This window comes from Rhipicephalus sanguineus, chromosome 9 (assembly GCF_013339695.2).
Source record: "Rhipicephalus sanguineus isolate Rsan-2018 chromosome 9, BIME_Rsan_1.4, whole genome shotgun sequence".
NCBI classification, from domain to species: domain Eukaryota; kingdom Metazoa; phylum Arthropoda; class Arachnida; order Ixodida; family Ixodidae; genus Rhipicephalus; species Rhipicephalus sanguineus.
In genome coordinates this window covers 2277710-2296268 of record NC_051184.2, presented here as the reverse complement: position 1 = coordinate 2296268, position 18559 = coordinate 2277710, and the positions used below count along the sequence as shown (strand labels likewise).

Genomic DNA, 18559 nt, shown 5'->3' with positions numbered 1-18559 from the left:
GGATTTCCATCTTCTTCAAGCAAAGGAAAGGACCTCACATAAGGATGAACAGGACAGAAGTTGAAGATGACGTCACAATGAAATGAACCTCTCATCACGAAGAATACGAGTGATTTTGCAAAGTCGACGTTCGACATCCGACGATTTTCTAATTTTATTTTGTTTTGTTCTTTTGCTTGAACAATTACATCACACCCAGTAAAACAGACAAAAATAAACAGGCTCATCTACTCTCTTGTATTTATTCATGACCCGCGTATTTCGTTGTGCAGTCATTCTTTTCCACAGGTGATCAGGTTAACGTATTATTATCAGGTTGTACAAGTGTCTAACCACTTGACAAGATCTCCAGCATTTGTTTTACGAAACGGTCGCTTTCTTGATAAGGCGACCGTGAACTTTTGCCGAGTTCTCTGCGTGTTGTTCATTCTTTTCCTTGGTTAATAGATCGCAGTCGGTACGCTCTGTTGTGTCCATTCATTGAGCTGCTGTCTTTAATTGTTCCAACCATCATTTATTGTCATCAGCCTGCTGTGCGAGTCTTTTGTAAAATATCAAACTGAGAATGAAACACGCCAGAAATGACTACGCATTTTGGCTGAACTTATTTATCGCATCAACCAGGATGTACCGAGACTTGCTCAGAAGGGTGTGTTGTTGATGAAGTTACTGATCATTTGTAGGGCTTGCACTGGCTTGTCCTCTGGTACCATGTGACCGGCTCCCTGCATAATCAAGTAGTAAGTACACAACGTACTGAGATAACACATTCGGAAACTGCGCATGCAGAGATAGTTCTTTTGCAATAGGCGGGTGTTTAAAATAGGTCGCCTTTACTCTGACGTGCTCTCGACTTCATATGAGGGACTTTAAGCCGCAGATTTCGACAAGCTTTACTGTCGAGGTTTCATATGGTTGCGGTACCATCCATTTTTGCATAAGATGCCATAGCCATTTCTAGATACACCTTACATTATGGTTTGATTACGGGTTAAGGCGAACACTAGTATGCAAATGTTCATTTGTGGGTCGCGAGAATCGTAGTGCAAAGCAACAGACAAGTGAGCGTGCGAAACGTCGAAACGGGCCTGCACCAACCTTAATAGTCACGAAAGTGATGTTGTTCTGGTATGTCTGAAAAAATCCTGCGACTTGCGTTCCGTGCTTCCACAGCTTGTACGTCGAGGTTGGCTGAAACATAATTTGAAAATTGACGGTATTGAAACGTTCATTCCAAATGCCTTCAGAACAAGCTTCAGTTCGTCGAACCTTCCCATGCAAGGTTAGTTCGATAATTTATCGAAATATTAGGTCAATGCAGGTCGTCTAGCCCAGCGATTGAACCCATCGGCTTTCACGATCTGCTGTAAAAGTTTGCTGATAAAACAATGATAACAAAATTCGAAACATCTATGCGGCATTGTGCTAATTCAAACAATATTTCCTTCAATTAAAGAGTGTAGTTCAGGGAAAGGAGCAGGTTTGACGGTATAAAAAGATTGGCCGCGTATCTGCGTGCTTCGCTGCAAATGTCGTCGAAAGACGATATCCGTCTGCCGGCCGTACTACTAGTCCTGATCTCATCCGCGGCCAGGCCACTACCAGGTGGTAGCACCATATCATCGGCAGAGGGCTTTTTCTTGCATAGCGTCGCATTCTTAGCGCAGCCTAAGAAACGCTAGGGTCTTTAGAATTACGTATCTATGTATTTTCTAGTAAATGAACACATCACCTAATACTTACGTGTTGATGTTGCGCCTAAGATATGCGTAATATTTGCTTTTTGATCGACAATGTTCACAAGTATGAACGCAGCTACCAGTTCAAGATGGCTGGGCGTTCAGCAAGTGCTTAAATATTGGCCGGGTGGCTGAATCGTGTGACACGAGACAGACCAATATTTCTGCGTTCAGTTATCTCAAGAAAGACTATCGTCTTTAAAAATCGTTGTATTGATGAAGAAGTTGTTGGGTACCCCCCTTTTGTTCCTCACCTCTCTTTTGTTCCTTACTGTATAACACCAATCTGTCATGCCATTTGACACGCCAACCCCTACGTTTTCGAATAGCCCCCTCCTTCTCTTCCTTCTTTTCTCTTCTTTTGCGCACAAGCTTGCGTATCACCTACCCCACTTTTGAGGCTAGGCTAGAGGGAGAGGCCTACATAAAAGAAGCTGCTAAGCAGGAAGTCGCTGCAAGACAAGTCCACCGGTCGAAACATTGGCTCGAGCAACATTCCCTTTCATTGATATCGTTCGTAGTTTACTGCCCCGCAACGCAAATAAGAACTCCCCTAGCAGCCCCAAATGTTGACACAACGTTGCCGCAACAATGAGAAAGTCGCTTCAACGCTGTGGCAACATTGTGTGCTACTAGGGTCCATATCTGCGTTACAATGACATCACTTTAGCCCACATGTATAAATCAGTTTCCTGATAGTTCTTACCTTGTATCCTAACGTGTTGACGAACCATTCGTCCCCAAGAAAGTTGCACGCCATGTCGATATCCCCATTGTAGATCAGTGTCTTCAGTTGTTCGGAATCCACGAGCTCTTTTACGACGTTCTTCATTGACCGGTATTGCGCTGAGTAGTTTAGGACATTACTGCGGATTGAAAATACGGAGAAGGTGAGGTTGGTTTCCTTCAACATTCGAGACTTTCCTAATGCACCGGCAAACGTAATCCCCCAAAGGGAGTTACTCTAATAGCTTCGAAGATGCAATAGAAGAACCGACTCAATGTGGAACCAAGACCACGCGAAAGCTCAGATTGCACGGAATCACCGAAGGATATCGATTGTTCTGCGCACGTTCGCCAAGAATTTTTTTCCTGTCTATCCCATTTCCTATGAGCGGCATGTGAATGAATATACCGAGACTACATATTTAGGCACTTAAGGACGGTGGCAGTACTTCTTGTCCAACGACGCCACACACGATGCGCGAAGTAACATTCGGATAGTGTTATGTCTTCTTCACGAAGCATGTCGTATGAGTTGCTAATATTGCGATACATTTTTGAAGTTATTGTGTCCATCAAGGTGTACCACCGTAAATTTTCGTTCGTATTCAGAAGAGCACACTCCTTTCAAGCACGTCAGTGTCACATGGGAGAGGTTTCACTTCAGTGTGCCATGACTGGTGAACTATTCTACCAAAGCAATTCCTAAAGCTACATTTCTAATACGAACTCGCTACATTACAAATATGAAGTGTCCTTACACTATCTACCATGTGGACTTCCATCTTATACTTTTGTAGATAATGTGAACCTTCGTCTTTTTTGAGTATAAGAGTGATGCATCATTGGGGGACATCCACTTCATTAGGCAGCATGAGGGTAAAAGTAACGAACGATCAGGCGTTTATCCACAAGTCTGAGTTGTGTGTCACATTCGGCTAACCATTTCTCTAAGTGAGAAAAAGCTGGACCCACCTGCATTCATCCCACTCCAGTGTTGAGTTCTCGACGTGCAACGCTACTTTCACGTCTTCTCGGGTGAGGTAGCGTTTAACGTTCTCACTGTCGATGCATGGTGGAGTCACGCTCAAGTTGTCCTGCAAGACAAGTAAATTGTTGCACATTCAGGATTGACAATGACTGATCGTGCAGTTTGCGATAAAGTAATCGTATCAGGCTCGACCGCTGACCCGAAGGCTGCGGGATCGAATCCCAGCCTGGCGGCCACATTTTGATGGAGGCGAATTGTTAGAGGCCCGTATACTAAGCTTTAGGTGCACGTTGAAGAACACCAGGTGGTCGAAATTTGCAGAGCCTTCCACTATGGTATCCCCCGCAATCACACCGTGGTTTTGTGACGTAACGCCCCTACATTTACTAACTGTATCTGGGTCAACCCATTTGCAACGTCGTTCTCCAAGCGTTAGGCGAGTAGTCTGCTGATAGACCTAGTAATGTTTGAATCTTAGCTAATAGGAATTATTGGATTAAAGCTGTTCTCCTATAACTGTAGACAAAATTGCCGGGTGCTACTGCTGTGTGTGTGTTGGGGCAATTCTTTGCATTGGAGCTGTATGTGTACGCACCCAATGACGTGTGAAGTTGACGCTACGCGCCATGAGTTGCCTGGATCGGTGGTAGCGAGACGAGGAACTTGCCAGGGAGCCACGCACTCTGCCACCGTCGTCTTCGCACCTGTCGTACAGGTTGTACACGTTCAGATGCTCTTGGTAGATGACCTCCATTGCATCCTGGACCTAAAACGAGCGGAGGAAGAGACTCAAATAAAGCACACCTACCAATATTTTCGCAACACCAATGATAACTACTCATGGACTTCTTGGGGCACAGTTTCTTCATTAGGGAAATCGTAGAATGTAGGCAGTGATGTGATTGACAGAGGCCATCTCGGTGCAGCTTCTGGAGCAGCTCAAAGCTCACTTTAGAGCAGCAAATTAGACTTTTGGGGCAGTTGCTAGTCCCCCACTTTCGAACGCCAATATTTAAGTATCTATTTATTTAAGCTGCAGTAGTTATAACATGTTTACCGCAGTCGCTTTTTGCACACTTTCATGCATGTTTATTCAGAACACCGCAAAAGATTAATTGAAGTTACTGCTCTTCATCTTTCTGTGGAGAGCCCTAAATTATTTAGTCCGGCGACCTCAGGCCGCCTAACGTTTCGCAGATAAATTTCATATCTGCAAATCAATCTTGCGCTCCTTGATGCTGTAGTTAGAGAAAATGAAACGCAAGCTCTGTAAGTTTTCCATTTGTTCGATTTACTATCGGAAGGAACTGTTCCGAGAGGCGGGCTTTTCTTTGACAGTTGCGACCAGGACGAAGAGTAGTCGTCCTGTCGAAATATTAGCTTCAGCAGCGCTCCTCAGTCAGCGGTACCTCATCATTTGCTCCAGCAACTTCTGTGAATCTTTCCATTCCTGGGTACATTTCGGACGACCGAATTAACTGTATTTTTTGCAGCATGTGGGACCCTCCACGCAACCACAGTTCCGGCTGCAAGCTCACAACCCTACAAATGCAGTTCATCCGGGAACACAGCCGGGGTACCACAGTGCAGGTGCCAGTGTAAGACGTCCTGTCCCCGCAGGCCTGGACAGCCGCATCCGTGGGCGTTCAGCCATTGCTCACTCACAGCACGCGTCGTTCGTCTCCCCTTTCATACAACACTAGTGCACCGAACACGAACACCGTGGAGGCATCAGCAGTTTCCACAACTATTACATATCCCTTTAAGTACCAATTAAAAAACATTGGAGCCGGTTCCACGCCCGTGCAATGTGTGTAAACAGTGGAGTTGACAAGCAAGCCACACCACCTGGCGAAAGCAGATCGAGTTCTTTCTTCACATTGTCTTTCTACCCAGTTTCTTTATCTCTGTCTATATTGCCCTCTCTCCTCCTTTCCACATTATAACCCTCACATCACTCCATGCTCGGAGCTGCTTGGCACATACCCGCATACTCGCTTCTACAGTGCACTCGCGCGGAGTTTTCTGAAATGGCGGCCGGCACAACTTCAAGCTTAAACAGCTCTACTGTTAAAAACCCTGCCACAGCATCAGTGGTGAGTGCACTCAGATAACAAAATACGGGGAGCTCTTCCAGGTTCTTTTTTTTTGTCTTGTCAACGATTATCGCGGCGGAGGAGAACGAGTGTACATAAACGCAGCTGCGGAAAGCAGTCGCTACTCTCGAGACCTGTCGAAGACCTTCCTGAAGCGGAACCTCACTTTATGAAATGCCTGAACAGGTATGCTGGCCGCGAAGCCGCAACCACATTCCACTTCCTATTAATTTAAGGCGGTATGGGAGCTGTCTGCGATGTTTCTGGTGTTTATCTCTCTGTCTCTCTCACTTATGCGTATGTGAACATTGCAAACATCAGGAATTTTCCCGTCCCTGCCCTGCTTCGTTGCGTAGCCGACGGCGGACATGATGTCGCAGGATTCCTGAGTGGTCGTGCCATGATCGTACCGCACGATCCTTCACGTATCCGGATACTGTTCTCATGTAGGGGAGTAGCTCGGACAGGTGGAGCTTCCCGGTTGTACCTTGGTGACATTGAGGAACTTGTTTACCCGTTCTTCGAGTACCGTGCTTGCAATGATGGTATTTAGATTCCATTGCGTTTGCACTTTGACGTGTGCATGAAATTCTTTGGTCGTCGGGATTCCGCTAGCGCTTGAAATGCTTATGAGTCATAAGTTTGCTGGTCAATCGAGAGATACCCGCGTTCGTGGTCGTGATGGGCACGGTTTCTTTGCCGCGTTCGCCAGTGCTTTCACATTCACCAGCGCCGCCTCGTTCGTCGACATGTTTCTCGCGTTGCTGGTTCGTTGTCGGTTGCGTTGGCGCGGTTTGAAGGTCACCTGCGTGGCTTCTAGCTTTCCTCAATTTGTTGTTGTTTCAAAAGGATTTTCTTTGCTGATTATTTCCACGGCTATTCTGGAGTCAGCGTCTTGCTGCTGCATTCGTTGTAGTGGACGATCAGTTCGTTCGGCGCGCCCGTAAAGCTCGTGCCGCCCGAACCGTGACTCATTTGTCTATCGCCTTACTGAGTGCTTCGTTCTCTATTCGCTTTGATGCGGGAGTTTGCAATTAGGCCACGGCTTATCGCCGCTTATAATCACCATATCTCCTTCTTATCATCGCGAAAGATCGGCCGGCCGGTGGTACGCATTCAGCTACCATCTTGAAAGAATACTAGCTAAGCAGTGAGTGCCAACGGTGAACGAAACCACTGCGCCCTTCTCACTTTATTTCCGCGAGACGCCACCGGGAATCGGGCCATGTCGGGTACGGAACTAATATCGAACCTCGCTATAACAAAGCAGCACCGAGACCATCAATTAGTTCGTTATATGCGATATTCGTTGTAACAGTAGATATAAGAATGGGCTCGAACAAATCGGGAATGTGGCTCGCGCAATGATCCTAGACACAGCACGCATTAGTCTAGGCTTCAGATCCACTTATAAACCATGTAATCTTTATTTGTCTCCTTATGGATATTCAAACTGAATAGCCTAGAAAATGAGCAGGTTAAATTACAACAGAACAAAATTCATTTGACGAAACAGGCCTGCGTTCACAATTATTTGAAGAAGGATGTGCTCTTCGTCTGGTGGCTTTTCACAGCAATTCACAACCACACTCGAAACACAAAAATGCAGCTAGCGCGAGGCTCAAAACTCGAAATGTAGCATAAAATGCAAAATAAATACTGAAAGGCAATTCACAACCAAACTTTTCTTCGTTATAGCCGGTATGACGGGAGCTCTCGCGTTTTCGGTTTAATTATGAAAGGAATCAATGCAACTGAAATGAAGCATCACCAAGCAGTGTTCGTATTTAATTCGCTATAACCGATAATTCGTCATAGGTATTCGTTATAACCATGTTGAATTGTATTTGTGACGCACTCGCGTGTTCACGCTGATAGTGCCCACATGGTACGTATTTGATGACATACGCGTTAACGAAATTTGCTCACCGCTTTCTCGCACTCGTCTGTCTCACGGTCCACAAAGTCGCACGACTGCTGGGAGACGCTTCCGTTGCAGCAGTTACTCGTCAGCCTGGTCCACAGGCTGAAATACATTACAAAAGAAATGTTAATGAGAACGACATTCACTAATTACTGCGAACAGCAGGTAAGCTTCGATCGACATCCTATCAACTCTTCGTCATATGCTCGCCCATGCTGAGCGCGACTGAAATGTAATTAGCGAATTCAATATTCCAGACAGTCGCACATTCTTTTTCCGACGAACACTGTAGAGATAGTAGCGCTTGTTAATGTCGTGGGAGCCACAGAACGACGTATGCGAGGGCTTTTTCTCCGAATGAATCTGCCGCATAATAGCTTCGCTTAAGTAGCACGGAGCATGTTTCTGAGCGGAATGGCATGTGACAGGCAATTGCTGCTGAATAATTCACAGTCGATAAATAAGCAAGGCTAGTTTTTACGTAGTTTAGGTCTGCTTTCCAGGGATGCAAACATCTTGAAGCTATGCGTCCTCAATGTGTACATTAACGGCTTTGTCGACTAGTTAGCCGGGAACTTATGAAATTAGCACACTGCGGAGATGATGGCAAAGTACTTTTGTTGGAATATTTGTCATGCAATGTAATAAACAAAAGACACGGAATCGAGACAAACATATACCTTAAATTACGTGCACGGCAAATTCTTTTTAATAAACATGCTAGAATGTGAACGCACTAAAAATCTTCAAACAGAAAACACGGAAATTTTATTGCACGCAAAACGACTCTATTTTGGAATGCGGCTCATGTGGTCATCACGCTCCTCACTGACACGCTCTATAAAATCGAAAACAAAAGCCACATTAACTTTCCAGATGATCATACTGCACAATAGTAACGATACCTGCTGCGCCTCGGCCGGCAAAAAAGAAAAAAAGAAGTATACACTTTTTATTTACCTTAGTCCGTAGAGTCCATGGTAGTATCCGAAGAAGACCAAGGCGTTGCCCAAGATATTAAAGTCAAGAGCGCCGTTGCCGACGGCGTAACCCTTGGTAAAGAAAAGGTGCATTAAATAGAGATGAATTCGCAATACTCCCTAGATTTATTCGCATTTCACGACTGTCAAAAATTTAAAACTTGGTAGTCTCGTTTTTCTTTCAATTATGTAACTCCGTATATGATGCTCGATATTTTTTTTTATTTTCTCAGATAAAAATATCGGAAACAGCGTGCCGATAACACAAACCTAATTGATGTGTTATACATCAAGCTGAAGTACGCCCATAATTTCTGAATAAAAGTATTGCTAATGCCTCGCCAACTGCGAAAGCTAAACGAAAAACTGCAAGTCTCAGCCACCATGACTTCAATTGTTTTAGATGATCAACGTTGTACAATAAGAAAACGTGACATGGCTGTAGACAGGCAGCCGTGTTTGTGGAAGGCGTTTGTGTCGTCTAGTCTCTTGCATTCGTGTTTTCCCACCTTGCCTTTTTTCATGCCGAGTCGTCACTGACTATACTCAGGGACGTCTCTTGGCAGTGCTGTGGTAGCTACCTAACAAAAACGCATGTCTGCTAGCGCGCCAAGAAGTGGTACCTAGAGGAGGAGAAGGAGAGAAAGGAAAGGCAGGGATGTTAACCAGTCTAGAAGGACCGGTATGCTACCCTACACTGGGGGAAGGGATGGGGGAGATATAAAGATAGAGAGAGAGAGAGAGAGAGAGAAGGAGAGCACGCACGCACAAAAAGTCGCACACATTTCACGGTCATCATAACGACGTTAGTCTATAAGCGACGGTGCAGGTCTGATGCCTTCAAGAAGTTTAGCACTGCCTTCGTCGCCTTCACCCGCGATGACCTATCAGGACGACATTCCAGAATGGTTCCTGCCGTGATCGGTCTAGGATCTATGCGAGCAAGAGCGACGGCGAGGGATTTCCTCTGCGCATTGTAGCGAGGACAGTCGCAGAAGATGTGCTGTAGTGTCTCCTCGCTACCACAGTTGTCACAAAACGGGTTGTCAGCCATTTGGATTCGAAAGGAGAATGACTTTGTGAAAGCCACTCTTAGCCATAAACGGCAAAGCAGAGTGGCATCATTTCGGCGTAGTCCCGTAGGTGTCTGAAGACGCAGATTGGTCGGGCAGTGGCGGTGGTGGTTGTGCAGTCTGCTTACTGTGTTATAAGTGGAGGAAGTCATTTCTTGTGCAGCCACTCGGAGTTGGCTAGCAGCATCGGTCCTTGATAGGGGTATCGTCTCGATCCTGTCACCTTGAAGAGCTGATCGAGCAGCATTGTCGGCGTGTTCATTGCCTATCAGGCCGCAGTGACTTGGCAGCCACTGAAATGTCACGTGGTGTCCTTTCTCTAACGAAGTATGGAGGAGATATCTAACCTCGAAGACCAACTGCTCGTATGGTCCGTGTCGCAGGGCTGATAGCAAAGATTGTAGGGCTGCCTTCGAATCGCAGAAGACTGACCATCGTTGGGGCTGTTCACGGTTGACTACACAAAGTGCAGCGCGAAGAGCGGCAAGTTCTGCTGCTGTTGATGTCGTTGGGTGGTCTGTCTTGAAAGTGACGCTGATAGCTTTCGCTGGGACGACCACTTTATTACCTAACTTTATTAATAACTTTCGAATTGGCGTTGCTAAAAGAAATACTGCTTTACTTTTTGTTTAGACTAGGACAGTTACGGGAAGTCGTGGGTAAAATAAAATTATTGTTTACTTTGCAAGAAGTTCTTTTTTCCCCCCATTTCTTAGACAGCACCACGTTTTGTGCGCGCCTGTTTTCCAACGTAAACATGACGTCCCTGATGTGTGTTGGTACGTGTGCGCCTGCAAGCTCACCGTTTAGTATTAGTTCTCCAAGAAAAAAAAATATATTCTGGAAATGCGACTCTGAAATGCACGCTGAAAAATCTAAATGTCCCTCTCCTATTCGAGTTTTTCTTGTCCACGTTTTTCTAAACAGGTTAACACTGCGAGCAAGCGAAACCTCAACTGGAACTGAGACCAGCTACAAACTGCGCACTGCAAGCGGAGTAACATGAACGTGCGAAAGCCCCGCCTCCGTAGCCAAAATGAGCTGTCCCCGAGTACAGCTCAACGTTCCTGCCTTCTTAAAGGGGCCTTGCAACATTTTTCAACACGGTCAGAAAACGCTGCCGATCGGTAGTCGAGGCTCCTGAGAACACGCGAGCCAGATATTATAGCGCAGCATGCGGCTTGAAATACAAAATTAATTCTCAAAGCCAGTTAGAAATCACTACCTCATTTATCTACAAACAATGCCATATACCCAAATTACTGCGCCATATACCCAAAATCCACAGCCGTTGCCTGATTCGAGCATTGTGAGCTGCATATTTACGTTGGCCGCCGCGGGATGCTGCCACGCAGCCGCGCGCGCCCTCGCGATCACACTGCCGCGCGTTCGAAAAAAAAAATTAAAAGAAAGTGCTCAAGCTCATGACGCGCGCTGACGAAGAGACGCATCTTCTTGCCCCCTTGCCATCCCCTTCCCTGCGTAGCTTTCAGCGCTCTCGCTGGTACGAGAGGAGAGAGAAAGCGCTTCATGCGTGCGGCAAATTTCTGTAAATCCGCTCGTACATGACGGATTCTAAATTTTTTTGCGGCAGTCAATTCGTGAGGCAATAGGCTCTTTTAATGAAGCCATTAGACGATAACATTGAAAAGTGTTGCAGGTGCCCTTTAAACTTCTCAGGTTAAGCTTACCTTCAGCTGGATGCCCCTTGGATCCTTGAGCACACGCTGCGTCAGCATGGGCACGTAGATGCCTCCGTAGCTCTCGCCGGCGATGTAGAAGTCGTTGCTCTTGAGGCTGGGGAACTTCGAGAAGAAGTCCTGGAGGGCCAGGTAGTTGTCGTCCGCCGTCTGATCATCGTTGGTCGAGTAATCATTACTCAGGTCGTAAGAGAAACCGACGCCGGCGGGCGCTTCCAAAAAGATGATATTCGCGATCTGGACACAGCACACCACCCAGTATAATTACATAGCGAATAGCGGGAAACTACTCAGAAATACTCGCGCACTGCAGAAAGCAACGACGCTACTATCTACCTGCTCACAAAGGGCTGACTAGTGAGCAAGCAGTGACTTGGAGAAGGCTCCAGGCAGGCACCTATCCGCATGGTACACTACCCCACGCAGTGTACCCAGGCAACTTCAGTACGAACTGCCGATACTGCCCGTAGACAGCTAACACCCAGTACCACACGGTATGGGGATGCCGAAAGAAACCCAAGTATCCCGCCCATAGATGAACAGAGCGTACAAGGAAATCCGGAAGACCAGTGGGAGGCGCTGATGACGTCACTAAACCCCGAGGGCCAGCTCTAACTGGCGGAAAGGGCGCGGGCGTCGGCTGCAAACCATGGCCACTTGTAATAAGGAAATCACCCACCTCTGGGCAAACAGAACACTCGCCTGGTCGTACAATAAAGTTCAGTTATCTCTCTGTAATATAACTAAGATGAAACAAGGTCTCATCGAAACAGAAACAAAAGAATTCTGCTATAAAGCCACAACATACAGTAGTGAGCGTGTCGTCTATTTTAACTGCACGAAACGGTAAGATAACCACATACACTTTTTTTTCATTGCGGCGTGCTTTAGAACTAGTGCAAGGGAGAAGTGATTTTTTTTCGACGTAATTTGATTCAGCACGGAAGTGGGACACGCAAATTACTTCATTGCAAGTAAATGAAAAGACCAGGCAGAACACGTGACCCCGGCTTAATATTTTATCGGAGTAACATTCTTTATCAAATAACGGGCAAAGCACAGATGTGGCCCCTCTCTCACTCAAGAATGGCGCCAGGATTGTTTTACTGGAGGGACACGCACGGCGAGTTCCTTGGGGGTGGGAGAGGAGGTAGGGAGGAGAGGAATTATGCGTCGTGTTTTGACTATGTTTGCTCTATTGCTAGGGGAAGGGCAAAGGGGGGCAGGCAAAAATTTGGGGGGCAGGGTTGCCCCCCTCCCCCGCTGCCGGGCCCTCCCTGGCGCCGTCCCTGTTGTCTTATCTCTTTGTTCATGCTCATATCCAGATGGTCTCGCCGATAATTGTAGCGAATGTTTTAAATATGTCCAACAAATATAGCAGGAGCGCTTCAGTTTATGCTTCTTTTTTTTAACGCGGTGTATTTGAATATGAAGTACACGCGGGAGCCCAGCGGGTGTAGCTTTTTTTTTGCGTGCTAAAATATGCCCGCAAAATAAGAAAAGAAAGATTAGGAGATAGTAAGCAGCAAGGAAGAAACTGCTGAATATATTTTCTTGACCCTAATATATATTTTTCCCCTAAAGTAGTAGTGAGGTTGACTAAATCCTGACTTATTACGCTATAAACACTATACGAAGGTTGTGAGCTACCCGAAGGTTGTCGGTTCGGGAACCGCCGTCCGCAAATGTGTTTGTTCGCCGACTCTAATTTATTTCCATCTGTGTAGTAATTACTACACTGCAGTTAAAACTACAAAGAATGTCCTCTATCCTTTCCTTGGCTTCATTGGGATGTATCTAGCAACGAAGCAAAAAGACAAAAAAAAAACAACCCCCTCGAATCATTCTCTTGCTTTCGTTATACAAAAAGATAGTGTGACTTTATACAGTAGGCGAGCGCATGCTCCTAAGCGCATTCACGTAGATAAGCTTCGGCAAATTTTCCGATCTTCGTTCAAGTTAGCCGGGCCCTCCTGTGTTACAAGCGTGTTTTGCGCTTCACCCCGTCTCCATTCATTGGAAAACAATACTATCTCTAGTATACGGATAAGCCTTCCACATAGCGTCCTTCCTGGACGTGGTTATCTCTATAGGAATTGTGTTGCGCACACTAAAAAGGTCACCAAGCACCAACCTTCGGCAGCTACTGTAAGGCTTCGGCTGAACTCCCAGTAAGGTGAAAGACAGTAGATAAACAAACTAATGGCTGTCATGTCACCGAAGCTACAAGAGAGATAGCGGTTTGAAGTCAGGAAAGACGCTAGTGTCTGCAACCCACAAGGGACTACGACGGAGGGTCGATGGTAAGAAGGAAACAGAGTAAAGCACTCTAGATGCATCTTTTCCCTAGAACAATACGTGAATGGGATTGGTTAGATAGGCCTGTAGCAATTGCCCTATCTAATCAAGTCTTTTTTGCAATAATTTGTGAAATAATTCTCCTTGCATATGAGTTATTGAGCATTCGGGCTGCTTCCAGTGATCACAATTGCATTATTAGTTTGATCGTAATATATTATTTTATATTACTGTTGACATATAGTACGCTTTCTGTTACACAGTTATGGAGCTTCAATGTGGTATTAGTGAGTTCTACAATTATATGCTGCATATATTTATGTAGCATCCATCTATATTTTCCTGTCTTTTATTAGTCACTTTTAATTCTGCAAGTTTCTCTTACCCTGTATCTTTTGAAGTATATTTTTCCCTCTATCTTTAACTTCCCACTCATCTCCACCCTCGTATGCCACGAGGTGCTGTAGGTATAAATCAATCAATCAATATAAGAGGGTGAACAGGAAGGACCGCCTTCTCGAGATGAGTAACTCCACTACCGAGCGCTCTTTAGAATAACTGGTGAGTGCCCGGCCGTACTTGGAGGGAAGTGCTTCTTGAAGAAGGAAACGATGACGCTGTCTTTTCCAACTTTTGCGGGAGCATGGCTAAGGGCATCGAACCCAGTACCAGAAGGCAGGCCCTCTACATTTTCACCACAGCTGCGGTGCCGAAGCTGTAGGACCTCCGCACGTTTGGCGAGATCACCCACTCTCCTTCTTTTCTAGATGTCCAGATTCAGGGAGGAAATAGGAAAAAATCAGGAGCTCTTGCCCTGTGGAGAAAATGGGGGCAAGCGAAGCTAGGCGTCTGCGCTCCTGACGTACTTCTTTCTTTCTTTCTTTCTTTCTTTCTTTCTTTCTTTCTTTCTTTCTTTCTTTCTTTCTTTCTTTCTTTCTTTCTTTCTTTCTTCTTTCTTTCTTCCTTTCTTTCTTTCTTTCTTTCTTTCGCATGCGCAATGCTCCCTCCTAACTTTTTACTTACTCCGTGCCGGGAATTCGACCTACATCCACGTGCTTAGCAGCGCAAAATTTAAGTTGCTACAGGTAACAACGACGGTCTACCATTCGTATTCAGGCAACAATGAAGCGTGGCAGCGTGAAATGACAAGTGAATTCGATAAAAGATCATATTGCCATATCAGAAACGGCGGATCGCCGATAAGCCCACGGTCGAGGGAGCATCAGTTATTGAAAGACGGCGCATACAAATACGATGTCACTGGCGCACCTTCGTGGAACACATTCCCGTACACTCACCGGCGCCTGGTTATTTTCGCGTACGGTGCCGGCACTGAAATCTTGCAGTTATAAGAAGTTCGCTTAATACTCGCCTTGTTCCATCTGTAGGCATTCATGATCAGTTTCGTCCCTCTCCTGACTGCTCGAAAAGGACCCTGCTCCGACATCAGTCCCAGCAGGGAGCTGCACCCAGGCCCGCCATTCATCCATAGAATGACTGGGTCAGTCTCGGGGTTGCTGTTCGCTAGCGACAAACCTGAAACATTTCACGTAAGGCGGATTCGGTATCATAATCATAAGTGGATCACTTCCAAGTAGAGTCGTTGAAAATCTGACGTGAGAATAAAAAATGAGCATACAGTCTGAAAGCGAAAGGCAACTTTACACTAGAGTAACGTTTGTGCAAATTGACGTGTCGTTTAAAACCTTTATTAATAGCGCTAAACAAAAACTGAAAACAAGCGAACGTTACGTATCTGGATGTTATTTAATCGGCATTTCGTGCCAATACAACCGGTGTATTGGGGATTTTGAACAAGCACTAACACGGTTGCGGAACCCCTCTTGAAGACTTCGCTGTAGAAGCATCGCATATACGCAAGTAAAAAAGAAAAACGCCGGGTGCTACACACACGTGGCAATCGATTTTAGGCCAAACTTTCATATTTACGGAAACATCTTCAATTCTCCATTCATTCACATTCACCTTTGGCGTTCCTCAGAGTTCCTCCTTCACTGCAGGCAATGTCTTTGTCTGTTCGGACCCCTACCAACGGCACGTACATGTACCGTGTATTTCAACAAGGACGTACTCGTACCCAGTGTCACATCGTCCTTTCCATATACTTCTACACCACAAAACATTTCAGTCCGCGGTGCAGAGTAATCAAATGGGCCCAGCTTAGATATCTCTCCTCTTTGTTTCATCATTTTCCTCTTTCTGTCTGTCTCTCGCAAGCCTAGTGGGCACAGCTGTCGATTCGGGAACATATCCAAAAGGACAGCTGACAAGAGTTGATCGATACCAATGGTGCAATAGTAAAGTTTACTTAAATGTATACTTCACGAAAGGCAGACCAAACGTCATATCCAAAACACCGTAAAGTAGGCATCGAAAGGTTTGTAATAACGAAGGATTTGTGCCACTCATGTACGACTCTCACAATGAGGAGTTTGAACGTGAGGACACTTAGGTACAGTTTGTTGCATGACGGCCTAGTTCTTCAAGAAGCAAAGCCAACAGCAGGAACACCAGTTGGCGTAGTAAATACGTCGGTGCTTTCTCAAGGCCTATGGCTTATGCGAGATATTTGGCGATGCAGAATGAGCAGTGGAAAAGCCGCAGCAAAAGACAAAGAAGCCTTACATACAAACACGTGGCGACAGCGTAAGAAGAACACTGCAAGCTGCTGCGATATAAGCCGGGACAATCATAGTCTTGAAGCTTGAAAGCACAAGCGGTGGTGCCCCCTTTGTCGTTTCTCTCACCAGTAATGCAAGCGTCGTGTTCCTCCCGCTAGAAGAAACCCCGAGTACTGTTTGAAAGAGGTTTGATTGGCCAAACCCGGCAGGTGTGTCACTTCATCCTCGGGTGGTCCTTGAGCGATCGCCGCAGGGACAGCCAGGACTACTACAATGACAACTACGGTCCTCATGTGCGACCGCATCCTGGAGGCTTCATCGTGACAGTCGAACAAAGAAAAAAAAAACAACTGTAGTGCAGCAATGCATATTCTCCATCTTTTAAGAAGCTATTCACAAGAAGATAGTGGCCTCAAGTGAATAACAGTGGTCGAACAAAAAAGTCTCGCCGCAGCCGACGTATCGCCTAGAACGGTTACTTTCTTTATGCAGCAACTTAGTGCCCTACACTCTGCCTTGGCCCATTGCCCTGTCCAGATGAACTCCCACTCACGGGTTGTGAAAGAACTTGCAGAAAACTTGCAAGAGGTCGTGGCGAAGGAAAAATGGGCCACGTCAGATGTACAATCAACGGGGCGCCTTATTTCTCATGCATTTCGAATTGCCTAAGGCCTTTGTCACAGCGCACTTTCGCAAATTTACAAGTCTCTTCGCCCTAACGCTGGTGCGAGCAGCATTACTTCCTTTATATATGCCGCTATCTCTTATCTTTTCTGGCGCCACAACCTATAATCGATACAGCAGCGATCGCGTAAGACCAAGTTGACCAGAAAAAGATGACAACGTGAAGAGATTACATCTTGCGACAATGCGACAATTTACAGCTCAGCAGAAATCTTCAGCGTATAAAACGCTCATGAAAGAATGAAACGTTCAACAATTTGCAAAAAAAAAACGTAAAAATGATTCGGTTCCAAGAGAGGAATTGCATAACTCAGGCAAAACGAAAGCTTCAACCAACAATTCTGATATAGTTAGCGTTCCACAATTCTCCTTCAAGCTCCAACGCTTTTCACCAGTCAGCTATACATGAAATCATCGAAGAGTACTATTATTAAAGATAATATATTAAGATACTATTATTAAAACAAACATAATTAATTTATTTAATCAATATCCGTTCCTTCGTTCGCCTCCTGGTTGCAGAAAAACCCTAGCCCAGAACAAGTATAAGCAAATATTCGGTAAAGTCCACTTGCGAGAACAAACCAGAAAAAAAAACACATTTGTTATGATGTACCTATACCATGTCCACGCTGCCCTTTATAAAGAGTTGTATATAAACACCTAAGGTAGCTCCTAGAAGCCACAGAAAACGGTTTCGTGAAGACGCGTACGACAAGGCATGAGAATAAGAGGACTACCTGCTCAGGTAAGAATCTCCGCCGATATGCACAGCCCAGACGAGTGACGGCCGCCAAATGAACGAGGAGCGATACAGAATGCAGCCTTGGTCGCCAAACAGGGCACTCCAGGATACAAGTCAGGCCAGCACGAATCACGGCGGTCTTATTGATAAGCGTCTAGTGGCGCGAAGATAGAAGTACCGCTCGAGAGGAACAAACGGAAAAACAACAATAGCCTGGCTGGAAAGGAGGACAGCTGAGACAGGAAGCTGATGCGTCCGAGAAACCCTATCGCACGCGTCAGCAACCAACCCTCCTTGCTGTACCTCAACCCGAGTAGTCGGATGCCGTATATAAGTGCCCACGTTAGCACCCGGCCTGTCTGAAAATGCGACCGCACTCTCACGATCGCTGAGCTTGTCTAAGACTCCACAAGGCGCCGCATTTACTGAGTCGTTTTTTTTTTTCGTGCTTACGCAGTAGCGCTCAGTACCTTTTCAATAACTCTTTCCGCATAGCGTGACGCAAGCGCTCGTTGTATCTTGCAACGAAACACACCTGTCAGAGATATTACTGTGTTAAGCACCCACACCTGAATCCGCACCAACTCTTATACTTCAGCTCACGCGAGATGTGCAGAAAACGCCAGCATATCAGCGTTTACCGGCGCGAAATCTCTTACTCAGCGCGCTATCGGCCAGTGAGTCAGTTCTCGATAGTGCGAACTCAACAGCAGGCAAAATAAGATTCAGAGAGGAAAAATAAGTACTTGGCAAGTTGTAAAGCTGTCTAAAACTAGGTTAGTTGCAATCCTAAGCGTAACGTGAAACGCAAGGAAGCAAAAAAAGGACAGCATCGCGGAATCTTGTAACTGTTCTGCATACGTTCGGTTTCGAACGTTCACTTTCATCTCACGCGATTGGTCAGAAGCCAGCCGCGCGGCGGCGACGAAAGGAATTGTCAGAGCAACAGCAGGTGTCATTCAGC

General features: G+C 45.8%; 1 pseudogene; it reads right to left on the bottom strand.

Annotated features, from left to right (window-relative positions):
- Nucleotides 1-587: 587 nt before the first annotated feature.
- LOC119404448 (lysosomal protective protein-like) lies at nt 588-16509 on the bottom strand (annotated as a pseudogene).
- Nucleotides 16510-18559: the final 2050 nt, after the last annotated feature.